At 39.3% G+C, this 18,923-nt stretch overlaps 1 protein-coding gene across 1 annotated transcript in view; it reads right to left on the minus strand.

The window, feature by feature from the left end:
• LOC128645091 (kelch-like protein 28) overlaps positions 1–16,429 on the minus strand; it is a 183,760-nt gene extending 167,331 nt beyond the window's left edge. The window contains 1 exon segment of the mRNA XM_053697848.1: positions 16,296–16,429. The gene's annotated coding sequence lies outside the window, so the exon portion shown is untranslated.
• Between the last annotated feature and the right edge of the window lie 2,494 nt (positions 16,430–18,923).

Here is an 18,923-nt window from a genome sequence, read left to right on the forward strand (position 1 = left end):
AATAATTAACCCCTAATCTTCCGACCGCAAATCGCCGCCACCTACGTTATCCCTATGTACCCCTAATCTTCTGCCCCTAACATCGCCGACCCCTATGTTATATTTATTAACCCCTAATCTGCCCCCCACAACGTCGCCGACACCTACCTACACTTATTAACCCCTAATCTGCCGAGCGGACCTAAGCGCTACTATAATAAAGTTATTAACCCCTAATCCGCCTCACTAACCCTATCATAAATAGTATTAACCCCTAATCTGCCCTCCCTAACATCGCCGACACCTACCTTCAATTATTAACCCCTAATCTGCCCGACCGGAGCTCACCGCTATTCTAATAATGTATTAACCCTAAAGCTAAGTCTAACCCTAACACTAACACCCCCCTAAGTTAAATATATTTTTATCTAACGAAATAAATTAACTCTTATTAAATAAATGATTCCTATTTAAAGCTAAATACTTACCTGATAAAATAAATCCTAATATAGCTACAATATAAAATTACATTTATATTATAGCTATTTTAGGATTAATATTTATTTTACAGGTAACTTTGTATTTTATTTTATAACCAGGTACAATAGCTATTAAATAGTTACAGAACTATTTAATAGCTAAAATAGTTAAAATAAATAAAAATTTACCTTTAAAATAAATATTAATCCTAATATATAATTAAACCTAACACTACCCTATCAATAAAATAATTAAATAAACTACCTACAATTACCTACAATTAACCTAACACTACACTATCAATAAATTAATTAAACACAATTGCTACAAATAAATACAATTAAATAAACTATCTAAAGTACAAAAAATAAAAAAGAACTAAGTTACAGAAAATAAAAAATATTTACAAACATAAGAAAAATATTACAACAATTTTAAACTAATTACACCTACTCTAAGCCCCTAATAAAATAACAAAGACCCCCAAAATAAAAAATTCCCTACCCCTATTCTAAATTTAAAAAGTTACAAGCTCTTTTACCTTACCAGCCCTGAACAGGGCCCTTTGCGGGGCATGCCCCCAAGAAGTTCAGCTCTTTTACCTGTAAAGAAAACATACAATACCCCCCCCCCAACATTACAACCCCCACACCACATACCCCTAATCTAACCCAAACCCCCCTTAAATAAACCAACACTAAGCCCCTGATGATCTTCCTACCTTGTCTTCACCATGCCAGGTTCACCGATCCGTCCTGGCTCCAAGATCTTCATCCAACCCAAGCGGGGGCTAGGACATCCACTGAAGAAGTCCAGAAGAGGGTCCAAAGTCTTCCTCCCTATCCGGCAAGAAGAGGACCATCCGCGACCGGCAAACATCTTCTCCAAGCGGCATCTTCTATGTTCTTCCATCCGATGACGACCGGCTCCATCTTGAAGACCTCCAGCGCGGACCCATCCTCTTCTTCCGTCGACTAGACCGACGAATGACGGTTCCTTTAAGGGACGTCATCCAAGATGGCGTCCCTCGAATTCCGATTGGCTGATAGGATTCTATCAGCCAATCGGAATTAAGGTAGGAATTTTCTGATTGGCTGATGAATCAGCCAATCAGAATCAGTTCAATCCGATTGGCTGATCCAATCAGCCAATCAGATTGAGCTCGCATTCTATTGGCTGTTCCCGATCAGCCAATACAATGCGAGCTCAATCTGATTGGCTGATTGGATCAGCCAATCGGATTGAACTTGATTCTGATTGGCTGATTCCATCAGCCAATCAGAAAATTCCTACCTTAATTCCGATTGGCTGATAGAATCCTATCAGCCAATCGGATTGAACTTGATTCTGATTGGCTGATTCCATCAGCCAATCAGAAAATTCCTACCTTAATTCCGATTGGCTGATAGAATCCTATCAGCCAATCGGAATTCGAGGAACGCCATCTTGGATGACGTCCCTTAAAGGAACCGTCATTCGTCGTCTAGTCGTCGAAGAAGAGGATGGATCCGCGCTGGAGGTCTTCAAGATGGAGCCGGTCGTCATCGGATGGAAGAACATAGAAGATGCCGCTTGGAGAAGATGTTTGCCGGTCCGGATGTCCTCTTCTTGCCGGATAGGAGGAAGACTTTGGAGCACCGGATATGGATCGCCAACCCCCGCTTGGGTTGGATGAAGATCTTGGAGCCAGACGGATCGGTGATACCTTGATGGTGAAGACAAGGTAGGAAGATCTTCAGGGGCTTAGTGTTAGGTTTATTTAAGGGGGGTTTGGGTTAGATAAGGGGTATGTGGGGTGGTGGGTTGTAATGTTGGGGGGGTATTGTATGGTTTTTTTTACAGGCAAAGAGCTGAACTTCTTGGGGCATGCCCCGCAAAAGGGCCCTGTTCAGGGCTGGTAAGGTAAAAGAGCTTGTAATTTTTGTATTTTAGAATAGGGTAGGGAATTTTTTATTTGGGGGTCTTTGTTATTTTATTAGGGGCTTAGAGTAGGTGTAATTAGTTTAAAATTGTTGTAATATTTTTCTTATGTTTGTAAATATTTTTTATTTTCTGTAACTTAGTTCTTTTTTATTTTTTGTACTTTAGATAGTTTATTTAATTGTATTTATTTGTAGCAATTGTGTTTAATTAATTTATTGATAGTGTAGTGTTAGGTTAATTGTAGGTAATTGTAGGTAGTTTATTTAATTATTTTTATTGATAGGGTAGTGTTAGGTTTAATTATAACTTAGGTTAGGATTTATTTTACAGGTAAATTTGTAATTATTTTAACTAGGTAACTATTAAATAGTTCTTAACTATTTAATAGCTATTGTACCTGGTTAAAATAATTACAAAGTTACCTGTAAAATAAATATTAATCCTAAAATAGCTATAATATAAATGTAATTTATATTGTAGCTATATTAGGATTTATTTTACAGGTAAGTATTTAGCTTTAAATAGGAATCATTTATTTAATAAGAGTTAATTTATTTCGTTAGATAAAAAATTATATTTAACTTAGGGGGGTGTTAGTGTTAGGGTTAGACTTAGCTTTAGGGGTTAATACATTTATTAGAATAGCGGTGAGCTCCGGTCGGCAGATTAGGGGTTAATCATTGAAGGTAGGTGTCGGCGATGTTAGGGAGGGCAGATTAGGGGTTAATACTATTTATGATAGGGTTAGTGAGGCGGATTAGGGGTTAATAACTTTATTATAGTAGCGCTCAGGTCCGCTCGGCAGATTAGGGGTTAATAAGTGTAGGCAGGTGTCGGCGACGTTTGTGGGGGGCAGATTAGGGTTAATAAATATAACATAGGGGTCGGCGATGTTAGGGCAGCAGATTAGGGGTACATAGGGATAACGTAGGTGGCGGCGGTTTACGGAGCGGCAGATTAGGGGGTAAAAGTGTAATGCAGGGGTCAGCGACTAGCGTGGGGCAGCAGATAGGGGTTAATAAGTGTAAGGTTAGGGGTGTTTAGACTCGGGGTACATGTTAGAGTGTTAGGTGCAGACGTAGGAAGTGTTTTCCCCATAGGAAACAATGGGGCCTGCGTTAGGAGCTGAACGCTGCTTTTTTGCAGGTGTTAGGTTTTTTTCAGCTCAAACAGCCCCATTGTTTCCTATTGGGAGAATCGTGCACGAGCACGTTTTTGAGGCCGGCCGCGTCCGTAAGCAACTCTGGTATCGAGAGTTGTATTTGCGGTAAAAAATGCTCTACGCTCCTTTTTTGGAGCCTAACGCAGCATTTGTTTGAACTCTCGATACCAGAGTTAAATTTATGGTGCGGCCAGAAAAAAAGCCCGCGGGAGCGTTAACAGCCCTTTTACCGCCAAACTCCAAATCTAGCCGTTAACTTGCAGGAGATAAAAATTACTCCCCCATTTCCGCACACAGTCTCAGTAAACACAGAAAAAAGGAAAAAAATGTTCTTTTTGACGGCTCACCACCCTTGATACTAACCTGGAGGCTTCTACTTTCCCTCTCCTCACAAAAAAAAAAAAAAAAAGAGAAAAAGGAAAAAAGAGGAAAACTCCTTTTCACAGTGTCTTCTTATAATCCAGCGGTATTTATAGTATTCCTTATATTTGCCCTTCTGTCCTTATAGAGCACTATGTAAAAATATTTTGCTCCCGGGCTGGAACCTTAAGATCCTGCTGCTTTGGTGTCACGCCTTACTCCCTCTTATCGCTCAACCTTTGCCCTCTACCTCCTCCGTCAGGAATTGTTCGCCCTAGCAGCGGGCGATCTTTCCAAGTTGGATTTCCCCTCCTGCTGCTCACTGGGGTCAGAGCTCACTATCAACGCTCCCGTTGCGGTGAGCTGACACATACCCTGACGGGTTAATATGAAGCCCAATGACAGCGCCTCCCTTTCAGCGCTTACCCGTCCGTGGTAAGGGATGTTACTCCTCTCGGACTCTACAGCAGCCCACCGTTCACTCTACGTTTGTTGGTTCCCAACGGACACTTCAGGTGGGAGAAATACTGCTCAGGAGATCCGACCCTGCCTCTGAGCGTACAGCACCGAACACGCTCACTTGCGATGGGGGTGTGTCACCAGGTTTCTCCCGGATTGGGTCTCACCGTAGATGTTCACCGCACACCCCTCTTTCACCGGCTACACCGTCTACTGGGAAAATCCTAATCACTGGGCTATAACGCGGGATATCCACTCACAATGCTTCTGTTCTCACAGCAAGGAACCAGCGTCTGGAGTAAGCAGGCGAGGATTGTTTCAGGTATTTAAGTCCGGTTCTCCACAGTGGCCCACTGCACACTCTGAGCTTGTTCCCAGCAGACACTTCAGGTGGGGGAGAAAATTGCTCAGGGGACCAAACACCACTTCCAGGCGTGTAACACAACTCGGATTCACTTGCAATGCAGGTGTGTTTCTAAATCTCTCCCGGATTGGCTCCCTCCACAGGTGTTCACTGCACACCTCACTTTTACCAGTAGATCGGCTAGTGGAGAAGTTCCGTTCATGGAGCTATATCGTTAAGCATCTGCTACAATGTCTCTGTTCCCTGTACCAGGGTATACCTGTCAGCAGTATCCCCGTGGGGATTATTTCAGTTGTTTTTTTAAGTCCGATTTTCAGGGTTTTATTGTTTTTACAAGGCTTTTCCTGGCAGTGCGCTTTAGCGAAAAGAGCATTGCTAAGCCGAATAAGGGACTTCTCCCTCCGTATTCCATGGAATCTTGTGCCGGTCTTAGTGTCTTACTGCTGAGACAAGGCACCCTACGGCAGGCTGGAGTATGTTATCTCCTCCTGTGTTTGGAGAGACGTAGCGAGGCGGCAGTTACCTGTCTGCTACCTGTTCACTCCGCCCCCAGCCGGAAGTCCCACCAGAGGGTCTATTCAATATTCAGTCTATTTATCCCTTCAGCTCAGAGGAAGGCATCTGTAAAATTGAAGAAGCCTCTCTAGTGTTTGATCAGCCAATCAAACAACAAGATTACCCAATTCCCAGAGTCATGGGGGCAATGTAAACTATAATCAAGGGGATCTCACCTCTACGTTGGAAGAAAGCTTATGAAATAGGACAGCCTGAAATCTTTCCAGGATTTCAGCAAATAGTCGAAGAGCAAATATCCTTAGCTAATGGCTGTTCCAGCGATGATGAACGCCAACTGCTGCGAGAACTCCTGATGGAGTACAAGGATATTTTTGCTAAGGATTCTTATGACTGTGGTACTACAGACTTGCACATTGCAAGAATACAAACAGATCCCGATGCACCACCTGTATTTGTTAAACAATACAGACTTCCTTTAGCCTCATATGATTCTCTAGCAGAAATCATAACGAACTTGAAGAAAGGGGTATCAAACGACAAGGTGCACTTAAGCCCAATGGACAATGGCGTTTGTGTGCTGATTTAAGACAGCTAAACAAACGAGTGTACATGTCTGGCTGGCCTGTACCATACATTGACCAGTGCCTAGCGCAAATGCAGGAATCCAAAATATTCACTGCCATTGATTGTGCGCAGGGATATTGGACCATAAAGGTACATGAGGAGGACCAGTATAAGCTGGCATTCTTCTTCCAAAAGATCCAGTATGCATTTCAGAGAATTCCTTTTGGTTACATAAATTCTGGACATGAATTTGCTGTATTCATGCTTAAGGCTATGCCTGATGCACTGGAAAGGGGGACCTTATCTTATGTTGATGATGTTTTTATCAAAAGCACAGACTTTGAAAAACACATCGCAGAGCTTAAACACGTCCTCAGACAACTTAAAAGGGCAGGTGTCAAATTATCCCTACGAAAATGGTGCCGCACTCGTGTAAACTTCTTGGGACATGAAGTTACTTCTGAAGGACTAAATCCTCAGAAGAAAAAGGTGGAAGCTATAGTAAATTCTAAAAACCCAACTAACTTAAAGGAATTGAGATCCTTCCTGGGTACTAGCCAAATTATTCTCGCAAATTCATTGATAATTATGCAGCATTAGCTAAACCACTACTAACTTCTTCTAAAGAAGGATGTGAAATGGCACTGGAGGTGAGTCTCAAGAGACAGCCATAAAAGAGCTAAAAAGAAAACTCACTCAAGCACCTTGCTTAGCGTACCCTGAATGTGGTAAACCTTTCTACTTAGAAACAGGGTACACAGACATAAGCATGAGTGCTGTTTTATACCAAAAGCATGATAATTTAAGCAAAGCCATAGCTTATGCGAGCAAAACTCTATCCCCAGTAAAAATAAAATTTAGCGATTGCGAAAAAGCCCTCTTATCTACTGTATGGGCTCTACACAAAATTTCCGCTAGCTATATACAGGGCGAGAAAATTATTGTAGAACAGCCCACCAGCCTTTGCTATATTGCAAAGTGAGAGAATAAGAGATGGGAATTTGTCTAATAGCCGCATAACAGCGTGGACTCTTTCCTTACAAGGCTGGCCCTTAGAAATTCGCTACAAGCAGAATAAAAAGAATCCAGTGCTTGATTATGACCTGCTGTTCATTTGTGCACTATTTATTTTATTGTTGTATTGGGCCAGCCTCATTCGTTGCCAGGTGGGCTGTTTCACTTGCTGGTGGCACCCTACACTGAGATCGGGTGAATGGCTGGCCTACCTTTATAAGGGTGTCCTGGTGTGGGTTTGCTCATATTGTAATTTTGTATGTCTGAGGAGGGGCTAATCCCCCGAAAACGTTCACATATTTGGAAAAGTCCTGGCGAGTGCACCTCTTCATTACTCTATATATATATTATATATATATAGAGATATATATAGATATGTGTAGGTAAGGCGCTGAAAGGCTCACCCTAAAAATATAATAGAAAAAAAAAAAGAGTATAGAACTTGCTGCCTATGAATGCCTATCCAGTGAGAACTGTGCCCCCAATAACAATTAACCTGATAGATATTGAATGTAATAAAAGAGGGAAAAGGGTAAAGGGAATATTCAAAAGGCGCAACACTCTGGAAAAAAATCTGGAAAAAATCCCAGTATTGTTGGGAGTTATTAGTTGAGGGTATAAGAAGACCGTGTAGTTATAAATAAGCACTGCTAACAAGTGGAATAGCACATAATGTCTGATGTAGTACAAATGATATTAATAATTTACTCAAACGAATATATATTAAATGTATAAGCTTCACACTGTTATGCTTGTGTTGTAGAAATAACAAGTGATGTACTTAGATCAATATAACCAATATACCTATGTTGGTGATAATAATAATGATGATGTAGCCGCATATCTGCTGTAATACCTGGTAGATACAATAAAACAAAAACTGAAAACATAAAACAAATATAGCAGAAATGATTAAAGTATTAACATCAAACACTCTACCATACACCAAAAATATTTTTGTAACCAGGATATGGCTAAAATATTTGCTGTAATAATAAGAAGGTGTCAAAATTAAAATATAAATATAAAATGCAATAAACTATTGTTGCAAATATAACACTAAAAAAGTTCTGGTAAATGTCCAATATCGTCCAATATCGGATGAAACTTCTATGGCCTGTATATAGATGGATATAATGCAAATCTGATAGGCAGGTAAAAAGGTAAATCCACATTCCACAACGTACCCGTTGGGAGTCTACTTACACTCCTTTACCTCAATCTCATGAGGTAAGTGCCGCGTGGTGTATAGATAGTTCTCCTTCCCTGTATCGGTGGCAAGATGGAGGGGTATCCTCTTTCGATACAGAACTCTCTTTCACTCAACAAGCTTGAATGTAGTCAAAACCTGACTGGTTGACTTCTCCTGTAGTCGTTATTGTTTTTGCCGCGGTAAAGTAGTCTTAGCAACTATTTTGTTGTATCTCCTAATTGCTTCATATCTATATACTTAGGGAGATATCTTTTGCATTCCCAAATAAATGATAGAATACAATAGTGACAGAAACAATAGCTTAGAATTATAATGTTAATCTAAGTTCACATGTACTAACCTCCTAAATTTATACAAAGTATGATAAAAATATAAGTAGAATGATTTATGTTTGGAGTATATTAAATCCTTGAAATATATATATATAATGAATAAAGAGAACGGATATATCTGGGTAGTACAGCGCAGCAAAATACAAAATAAATTACACAATAATATGTGATATGGTAAACACTACAGTTGGTAACTCAGTAAAACTTCAGAATTGAAAAAGTTCTAGTGTCTTAATGGTTGTCTTTTTTTGCAAATGCAATAGTCTTATTAGAGTTCTATAGCTTGTCTTTTCGGATATATAGATAGGTAAAAGGATGTCTCCTTACCAGATGTTACCCCAATCGTATGAGGTAAGGTTTGTTCATATAGGAAGTATCTTTGTCTTGTCTGTAGTGACCACTGGTCCAAGTGTCACAGGTATATCGGTTCAAACAGGAAGGTCTGGTTTCCTTCTCAGGATTCCGTCGCTTTGGTATATACGATCTTTGCCTGGTAGAAACTTTTTCCGATGGTTGGAGTCTTAGTGACTCATGGGAGTATGGTACTTCGATTAGGATCTCTCAGACTTCAGTACAGACAGAATGATCACACAAGATACACATGTAGTCCCTCAGGCAGACTTCTCAAGGAGACCTCTGAAGTAACAGCCTCCTGTCCTTAATGCTTCCAGGAGCAGTTTCATGATATATATATATATTCGGGGGAAAGAGCATGGAAACCACTTTGTATAAGCGATGCGTGGTAGATATGAAATTAATCTGAATGGGTTTTTACAAACCAGTGATAAGGTCCTGGAGATAATACGGTCAGTATATATTTTCTGATAGTGACTCCGTAAGGGTTAATGTTCCCTTACTTTGCATGAGTGAAAATGTCTAAAAACAATATGTTCAGTATAAACGTTATGACAGTGACTTATTATGGATTATTGTTTTGCTCATTTTGCATGGGCTAATGTCTTGCTAACGTTATTAATAAACAGATAGTACACAATAAAAAACATTTTAAGAAGATGGTTCATTGACCATAAACCTGTGGATATTAAATATGTAAATGCCTTACATCAGTTGAATATCAATTCACAAACGTGATCGCCATAATTTCTATGCGATTAGCACTTCCGCATACACATGCCATTACCATGGCAACCGGAGACTATATCAGGCGGACTGAATGGCTGGGCCGGCCCTATGCCCTGATGAAGTCACGCACAAGGTGACGAAACGCCGCGTCGGTGGGTGTGGTCTGCGTGAGGGATCCTTTACTGTGGGAGCTACGGCTTGCTTCTTAGCTGCAATTTGAACTTAATCCTTCCCTGGGGAGTTGTTTCTCATATAATGGACACGTTGTTGTGATATCCTAAATGGACACATTGTGTGATACCTTACACACATACAAACATCAAGAAAGGTCCTGAGCATTATCCCTTACTTAGGTTGTTAAAACAGTTTTAATACATTGCGATACATTGTATCTTAGATCTATCTAGCAAGCCATTGAGTGAATTTAGATAGGGATTGTATCCCACATAGTTACACGCCCTTTATTAGACGAATACACATAAAGAGGATTGTGATAATACTGTGAATGTGTGAAAGTTCATAGGGAAGCAGTTAGAAATTGTCTGACTAGGTTCAATCACCAGCAGTACGCAGGCAGGACGAAGCCTTTTGAGCGCATAGCTTATTTGGCACTGCCATGATTGCTTACACCACACACATCCTCTTCTTTTCACCGCTCTCTCGAATATTTAGGACCCTACCCAGGACACCTAGCCCCTTTTTTAGCCCCTTTGTTTTTAAATTATCTGTTGGATCATTTATATCATGACACATTAGGAATGGAAGTCCTATACCCATTTCTTAATGATCCATATTATGGTAACTTGTTCGTTTTGTATATATATGTTAATAAAAGTGTTATTTTCTTAAAAATGTATTTGATATATTACAGTGCCTAATTCAGCACTTGATTTTAATGCCACAAATCCTCTAACTATCCTTAACCTCATTATTATACCTAACATATACCTGGGTGAATTGGTGTGGTCTTCTGCTGATCTGCCAGGACTGCTGAGACTGCACATGAAGGGGCCCAGGAGGGATCATAGCAGATCAGCGTTAGAGGTCTCTTTCATTTTACCGGCTCTCAGGCATTCACCTCCCCACATCCAGATCAGCTGTTATTGAGCTGCGACTTCGGCCCGCTACCCAGACTCACCGACCCTAATTATGGCTATGATCTGGCCCTTCTGTGTTGCGGAGCGTGAGCTTCTTATTTCCGGGTTACTGGAGCTTTGGCGCCAAAAGTTTATTGTGTTCCGAACTATGCGATCCGAGCAGTAAGACTAGCTACAGCGGTCTCTCGGGTGCTAGGGGCTATTCATCTTTAGCTGGCTGTCGGTTGGGAACCCGGTCTGGCTGGTTTGAGATGCTATATGTTTGAGTGCTGCACTGAGCTCTTAGCTGAGATGTCCATCTTAGAGTCAGGCTAGACTCCGCCCCTTGATTTACTTTTATTTTTTTCAGTGACAGAAGGGGTGTTAAAAACTTTTATTGTTTTTTTTTATTTATATTTATAATATTTTATTGAGGTTGTGCAAACAGTACAACATAAATGGGTTACCCAAGAAAAACAAAACAAGAACAAGAAGAGTTTCCTGTTAACAACAGTCAAAGAGCTAAATTGAGATGATATATAGAAATACATGATAGGTATACATCTGGAACCTCCGTTTTATATATATTTTTTCTTCAAGAATTTCCTCATTTGACACATACGGTCACTCTTGGACCTAAAAAGACTTCTATAATCTGGAGGAAAATTAGCTTTTGAGGTGGCCACTTTTGGACCTTCGTAAGGTAGACTAGCTACTGATATATTAAGAGCATAAACGTAGAATAAGGTATTATATTATCAATTGAAATACAAATGATCACACTCTAGAAATTAACAGGAGCATAGGAGAAGCAATTATGGGGGAACCATCTATAGAAGTATGTCATAAAAGTCAAAGAAGCTATGATTAGGCTGAAATATCATTATATGATAGACTAGGAGGCTATGCATTCATCTGTAAATAACTAGCTATATCACATAAGAATTGGAAAATGTAGACACAGAGTATCTAGGCTGTAATAGATACTGTTCCATAGGAATAAATAATGAATTCTAGTAATTTAATTTAATATGTCATTTTAGTGACTTGTTGCATCACTTCGGGTTGTAGAAAAAAAAAAAGCTATGGGGCTAAGATAAAACAAAACCTATACCATGTCCATTGTTAGCTGGCTTAATGGTATTTTGAATAAAATGGGAAACCAGAGTTAAAAAGTCAGTCCAACTGTGTAATAGTTCTCTTATCTAAAAACATAAGTAGCAATCAACCTGAACCCACTGGATGGGGATAACAACTACTACATGTAAAAAATGTAACAGTAAAACACAACAGCCTAAACATTAACATCTTGTGCCATGTTTAGCTTGCATTATAAACATTGAGCCCATATACACCCAAGCATCTAAAGTCCCTGGGCTTAATAGGCAAAGGGAATGTATGGGAAGCAGATGTGGTATTGGGATGACATAGTCAAACCATATTTGATGCAAAAGTCTCGGAAAGTTCTCCAGGACAGGGAAGCCTGCTAGGCTCTTAAAAACTAATAGTGTCGCTGGGATCATGTATCGCCACCCAACATTTTCTCTCTGGTTCCAGCAGGAAAAGAGACCCCGATCTCGGAATGAGGTAGTCTTTATCCCACACCTCTTCAGAGAACCTGGTAAATACTTACGGGTTTCACAATCTCCGGATTGCGCCACCACCATCTAGGACAGTTCAGGGATCGATTGCCACTTGCACATCTCCAATCCGTGGAAGTGACCCCGGTGTTGGTAAAAACTAGGAGAGGGTAAGTTGCATCAACCACAGATAGAGTGTGGAGGATTGGATTTGCAGTCTCAGCAGAGTCCCCCTTCCTTTCCTTGAAGTTGATCACTGTAGCTCGGTGGTAATTAGATGCGGTAAGGAATTCCTCCATGAGGTCGGGTAGAACTTCCTCAGCTATCCCCTTTTTAGGTACAGCTTGCACTTGATCCAAATTGGAGTCACATGTCAGGGCTTCTGAAGTTACAGATTCCTCACCGCTGTGGTCTGTTATGTGTGACGTTGATCTGTTGCCGTACTCCTCAATGGACCCTTTTGTTATCACAGTTTGGATAGTCTCTGTAGATCTCGGGATAAAAGGAGGTTATATAGCTCAGTCTTTAAGTTCTTATAATGGTTTTCCATTAGCTGAACCATCCTACTTTCCCATCTATCTAAAGCCTCCATACTCAGGGCAGGCTCTCAGCGGCTCGGGAATGTTACAGCCTCGGTAGCAGAATAGATGATTCCCCTTTAGGATTGAAAAAGTTATTAACCTTTGTAGTAGTAATGTGGAGTACTACTCCGTAACCCAGAAGGCGGGGGGGGGGATTCATGTGGTAGCCCCAGACACGCGGTAGGTTAGACTCATGAATTAGTCCTCTAGGAAAAAGACAGAAGTAGGCCGCGTGACTTTCTGAAGAGCGTAGGTCAGGTGAGCAGTCAGAAATCAGCTCCTGATTCTCGTAGGTAATGTGCTCTAAATGTCTTCATCCAGATAAGTTAATATTGGCTGGTTAATTATGTCAAAATAACATATAAAATAGAACTAAGACCAGAAGCTTCACTGAGATGCGTCCTGCCGCTTCAGAAGTTGGCTCCGCCCCCGCTGATTTATTTTTAAAAAGATATGAAACCCAGTTTTTTTTTCTTTTGTGATTCAGATAGAGTATACAATTTTAAGCAACTTTGTAATTTACTCCTATTATAAATGGTTCTTTTTTCTCTTAGTATCTTTATCTGAAAATGCAGGAATGTAAGCTTAGGAGCTGGCCTATTGTTTGGGTAGCGTTTGCTGATTGGTGGCTACATTTAGCCACATGGCGATTAAATACCTTAGATGGTTGATTGTGCACAAAGCTACTCAGACAAGCACAGCAGGCCTTTGATGTGTTTCCTTCCATATTATTATCAGTTATTTGTAGAGCGTCAACAGGTTCAAAGACATGGGTCTAATATGCAAGGTGACAGTTATGGGATTCAAAGGGATAGAGGGTCCTGCCAAGAGTTTCACTGTTGTAAATTATCTCTCATCAAGGTGATCTACAAAGCAGCTAGGCTTGTAGGCTTACATGCTAAGTGGGTTGAAGGGGAAAGCTAAAGGAGGAGAGGGACTAATATAGGAAAATGTTAGTGTATATTATATGCGTCCCTAAACAGTAGAGAAGGGGCATTTTAAAGTTTGAAAACTAGGGGAGAGTCGTTTAGCGCAAGGCAGAAAGTTCCACAAAATAGTGGCCAGTATGGAGAGAAGTCTTGTAGACCGGAATGTGAGGCGGTAACAAGAGAGGAGGAAAGAGGTCATGAGCAGAGCGAAGGTGGTGGGAGGGCGAGTATCTGGAGACTAGGTCAGAGATATAGAGTGAAACAGTATTATTGAGAGCTTTAAAAGTTAGAGTCATGATTTTATGTTTTATTCTGGAGGTTAGAGGAAGCCAGTGAAGGGACTGGCAGAGAGGTGCAGCAGATGAGGAGTGACGAGTAAGGAAGATTAGCCTGGCATAGGCATTTATTATGGATTGTAAGGGAGATAGACAGCAGCTAGGGAGGCCGGAGAGGATGGAGTTGCAATAGTCAAGGCGGGAAATGATGAGAGAGTGGATTAAAGTCTTAGTTGTGTCTTGTGTGAGGATAACACAATAATTCTAACCTGTGCAGTTAATGTTAATAATCCGTGCTAATGTACAGCGCTTGCAAAACAAAGAATGCAAGCCTACAGTACAAGTGTCTGCAATTTATTGTAGTGAGAGGAAGTATAAGTGACTGATAAACCTAAACTATCTTAGAAGAAGAAGCCTTGGCAAAGAGCAGTAAAACTTCAAATGCAAAGTGAGAAAGTTGTTTTGCTTCGGACATCTAAGATAAAGAACAACACAATACGATAATTATTCTTGGAGGGGCCCACTTGCATCCTCTTCCACTTCTTTCCTACTAGCGCCCCCTATGGTAATCCCAGTGCCCCACTTCCACCTATTAGTGCCCCCCTAGGTAATCCCACCACCCTCCAGGAACCACTGATTTAAATCAATGCAGCTGATACAGATTACGTGTAGTAATAATGTCATCAAATGAACAGAGTGTGGATGTTCTGGTGATGACTGGACTATGCAGATTAAGGCAATGGCTGGGAGAGAGTCGAGTTCAAGTGGGCCAGGTGGTCGTTGTGATCTGGGGAGGGGGCCCCAGGATGTATGAGCATTAGATATGCAGCTGTGGATATATATTAACTGCCTTTATTTGGCTTTTGTATTAAGTATAGCAATAGGATTAGACTGTTTTCTGATAACATTCTAATATAATAGTCACACCAATACAATTTGCAGTAGCAAATTAGACCATGTCATTTTTCGACTATAACACACCTTTCAACATAGACTGAAACTAGAGAAATATGTAAAAGTAAACACTTAGCTACTCTATAGTAGACAGAAACAATTCCCACATATGTATTTATATCAAAAGGGAAGACTTTTAAAAGCCCCTAAAGCTAAACAACTCCCACATTTGTATCAGTAGACAGGAGTGGGCTTCCAAATGTTATAATAATAATAATAGTTTGAATCACAGAAAAAATTCCATAGAAAGCAGCTATAATCTCACGTAAATCTCACTTTCAGAATATGCTACTGAACCTGGGGAACATATCCAGTAAATATCTATTTGATGTCTCATAGTTTTGTTGTTATAGCACTTCTAATTTTACATCCCATTACAGTCTAGGGGCATTACATTTTGTCATTCTATAGAAAGCAGCTATAATCTCACCTAATCTCACTTTCTGAATGTGCTACTGTACCTGGGGAATATATCTGATAAATATCTATTAGATGTCTCATAGTTTTGTTGCTACATCACTTTGAACTTTTCATCCTATTAAAGGGACATTAAACCCCAAAAATGTCTTTCATGATTCAGATAGAGGATACAATTTTTAAAAAGTTTCCAATTTACTTCTATTATCAAATTTATTTCATTCTCATGTTATTCTTTGTAGAAGAGATACCTAGGTAGGTAGCGTGCACATGCCTGAAGCCCTACATGACAGGAAATAGTGCTGCCATCTAGTGCTCCTGCTAATGTATAACATTATTGCAAAACTGCTGCTATATAATGCTGCAGACACATGCACACTCTTGAGCTTACATTTCTGCTTTTCAAATAAGGATAACAAGAAAACTAAGAAAATATGATAATAGAAGTAAATCAGAAAGTTGTTTAAAATGTGATGTTCTATCTAAATCATGAAAGAAAAAAAAATGGGTTTTATGTCCCTTTAAAGTCTATGGGCATTCCATTTTGTCATTCACCCTTGTCATTCCTTTTAGTACATCCCCAGATTCTTTAACATCAAAGATAAAATAACTATTTCCTTTTAAAAGGATATTAGTTGTTTTATATATGCATACATCAGCAATAAGTCACTACATTACAAACAGCCTGCATATAAATGATATGTTTTTAAAGTATTTAGAACAATTGCATTTTTTGCAGTCCATAGGAGACAAGTATGTTTATCTTGTCTCATATGGTCATTTATGGATAGCTAATAATGGGCTCTTGCACTGATCAAGTAATTTCCATATACTAAGCCCAGAGTAAAGAAACATTATGCATAAAAAAATGAAAACGTAAAGTGTTTTTACTATGCATAATATGCAGAACTACATCTTGAGTTTAATGTCCCTTATATGCAGGTTTGAGCTTTACACATGACTTATTTTCTTTGGGAAGCCAAATGTGAGCACAGAGGGAGTAGGCAATAGAAGCAGACACCTGTGTCACAAACCTGGCACTTGGGAGCCAACCGAACCGAGTCCGCCCCGGTTCGCCCTCTCCTCTTGGCATAACCCAAAACACAGTCAAGTATATGCGTCACTTCCGGGTACTACCAAAGTGGCTGAGAAGAGTCTAGCTGCAGAGACTGGAGCTCCACTCTAGACAGGAAACATGTGACCTCCACTCAAAATTTTTTTTTTTTTTTTTTTTTTTTAAATCAACTTTAATGTAACAAACAACCTATATAGACAATAATTCTGAAAACGAAACATTTTGCAGTGGTTTATGACGATTGTCATATTTATAAGGTAGCCACTGTGAATGAAAAGCTGCAAAATGTACAAGGCTGAAGTTTTTTTCTTAATCAGTCAGCTTCTTATTCTACAACTGATTGCAATTGGTAAAATAAAGATATCTACAGTTATTTGTATTTTAAATAAAATAATACACTTTCCAAAAACCTAAACAAAATTACATTTTATAAAAAAAAATCATCTTATATTGCAATAAACAGATGGCACAATTTTGAGTAACTGAAATTTGAAATGGGTTAAAATCCTGTGGGCCACTCATTTATATGTGGATATATACAGGGCGTGAACCCCATCATACAATGGACATGTTAACAGCCTGGCCCATTACTCTTTATGGCAAATAAATTGGTGACAACCTTGTCACTTCATATATTTTGTAATCCCCCCCAAAAAAGAAAAAAGAAAACCCCTATTTGACACACACTTAAACACATAGGTAGAGCTGCAGAAAGGGAGCAAAAAAATAAATAAAACTTAACTTTTACTGTCAAATCGTTGAGGCTCTAAAAAAGCCCAGGAGAAACATGCGTTAGGTGTTCGCCTGCCTGTGAGTAATCTGGACATAGTTATACTTTATTTGCGTGCTCTCTGTGATTGATATACAGGTTAATTCTGGCCATTCCTTAGTCACTGCAAGCCGTATCTTTTTCACAATAATTGTAAGCAGCTGCCTACCAAGAGATAGTCTGATAAGCCCCACCCTTCACCTACCTATGTGGGTAGCACCAAATCATAGTCAGTAGTTTTTTAGGGATCTCCTGCTAATGTATAACATTATTGCAAAACTGCTGCTATATAATGCTGCAGACACATGCACACTCTTGAGCTTACATTTCTGCTTTTCAAATAAGGATAACAAGAAAACTAAGAAAATATGATAATAGAAGTAAATCAGAAAGTTGTTTAAAATGTGATGTTCTATCTAAATCATGAAAGAAAAAAAAATGGGTTTTATGTCCCTTTAAAGTCTATGGGCATTCCATTTTGTCATTCACCCTTGTCATTCCTTTTAGTACATCCCCAGATTCTTTAACATCAAAGATAAAATAACTATTTCCTTTTAAAAGGATATTAGTTGTTTTATATATGCATACATCAGCAATAAGTCACTACATTACAAACAGCCTGCATATAAATGATATGTTTTTAAAGTATTTAGAACAATTGCATTTTTTGCAGTCCATAGGAGACAAGTATGTTTATCTTGTCTCATATGGTCATTTATGGATAGCTAATAATGGGCTCTTGCACTGATCAAGTAATTTCCATATACTAAGCCCAGAGTAAAGAAACATTATGCATAAAAAAATGAAAACGTAAAGTGTTTTTACTATGCATAATATGCAGAACTACATCTTGAGTTTAATGTCCCTTATATGCAGGTTTGAGCTTTACACATGACTTATTTTCTTTGGGAAGCCAAATGTGAGCACAGAGGGAGTAGGCAATAGAAGCAGACACCTGTGTCACAAACCTGGCACTTGGGAGCCAACCGAACCGAGTCCGCCCCGGTTCGCCCTCTCCTCTTGGCATAACCCAAAACACAGTCAAGTATATGCGTCACTTCCGGGTACTACCAAAGTGGCTGAGAAGAGTCTAGCTGCAGAGACTGGAGCTCCACTCTAGACAGGAAACATGTGACCTCCACTCAAATTTTTTTTTTTTTTTTTTTAAATCAACTTTAATGTAACAAACAACCTATATAGACAATAATTCTGAAAACGAAACATTTTGCAGTGGTTTATGACGATTGTCATATTTATAAGGTAGCCACTGTGAATGAAAAGCTGCAAAATGTACAAGGCTGAAGTTTTTTTCTTAATCAGTCAGCTTCTTATTCTACAACTGATTGCAATTGGTAAAATAAAGATATCTACAGTTATTTGTATTTTAAATAAAATAATACACTTTCCAAAAACCTAAACAAAATTACATTTTATAAAAAAAAATCATCTTATATTGCAATAAACAGATGGCACAATTTTGAGTAACTGAAATTTGAAATGGGTTAAAATCCTGTGGGCCACTCATTTATATGTGGATATATACAGGGCGTGAACCCCATCATACAATGGACATGTTAACAGCCTGGCCCATTACTCTTTATGGCAAATAAATTGGTGACAACCTTGTCACTTCATATATTTTGTAATCCCCCCCAAAAAAGAAAAAAGAAAACCCCTATTTGACACACACTTAAACACATAGGTAGAGCTGCAGAAAGGGAGCAAAAAAATAAATAAAACTTAACTTTTACTGTCAAATCGTTGAGGCTCTAAAAAAGCCCAGGAGAAACATGCGTTAGGTGTTCGCCTGCCTGTGAG

Source organism: Bombina bombina, chromosome 1, assembly GCF_027579735.1.
Source record: "Bombina bombina isolate aBomBom1 chromosome 1, aBomBom1.pri, whole genome shotgun sequence".
Lineage (NCBI taxonomy): Eukaryota > Metazoa > Chordata > Amphibia > Anura > Bombinatoridae > Bombina > Bombina bombina.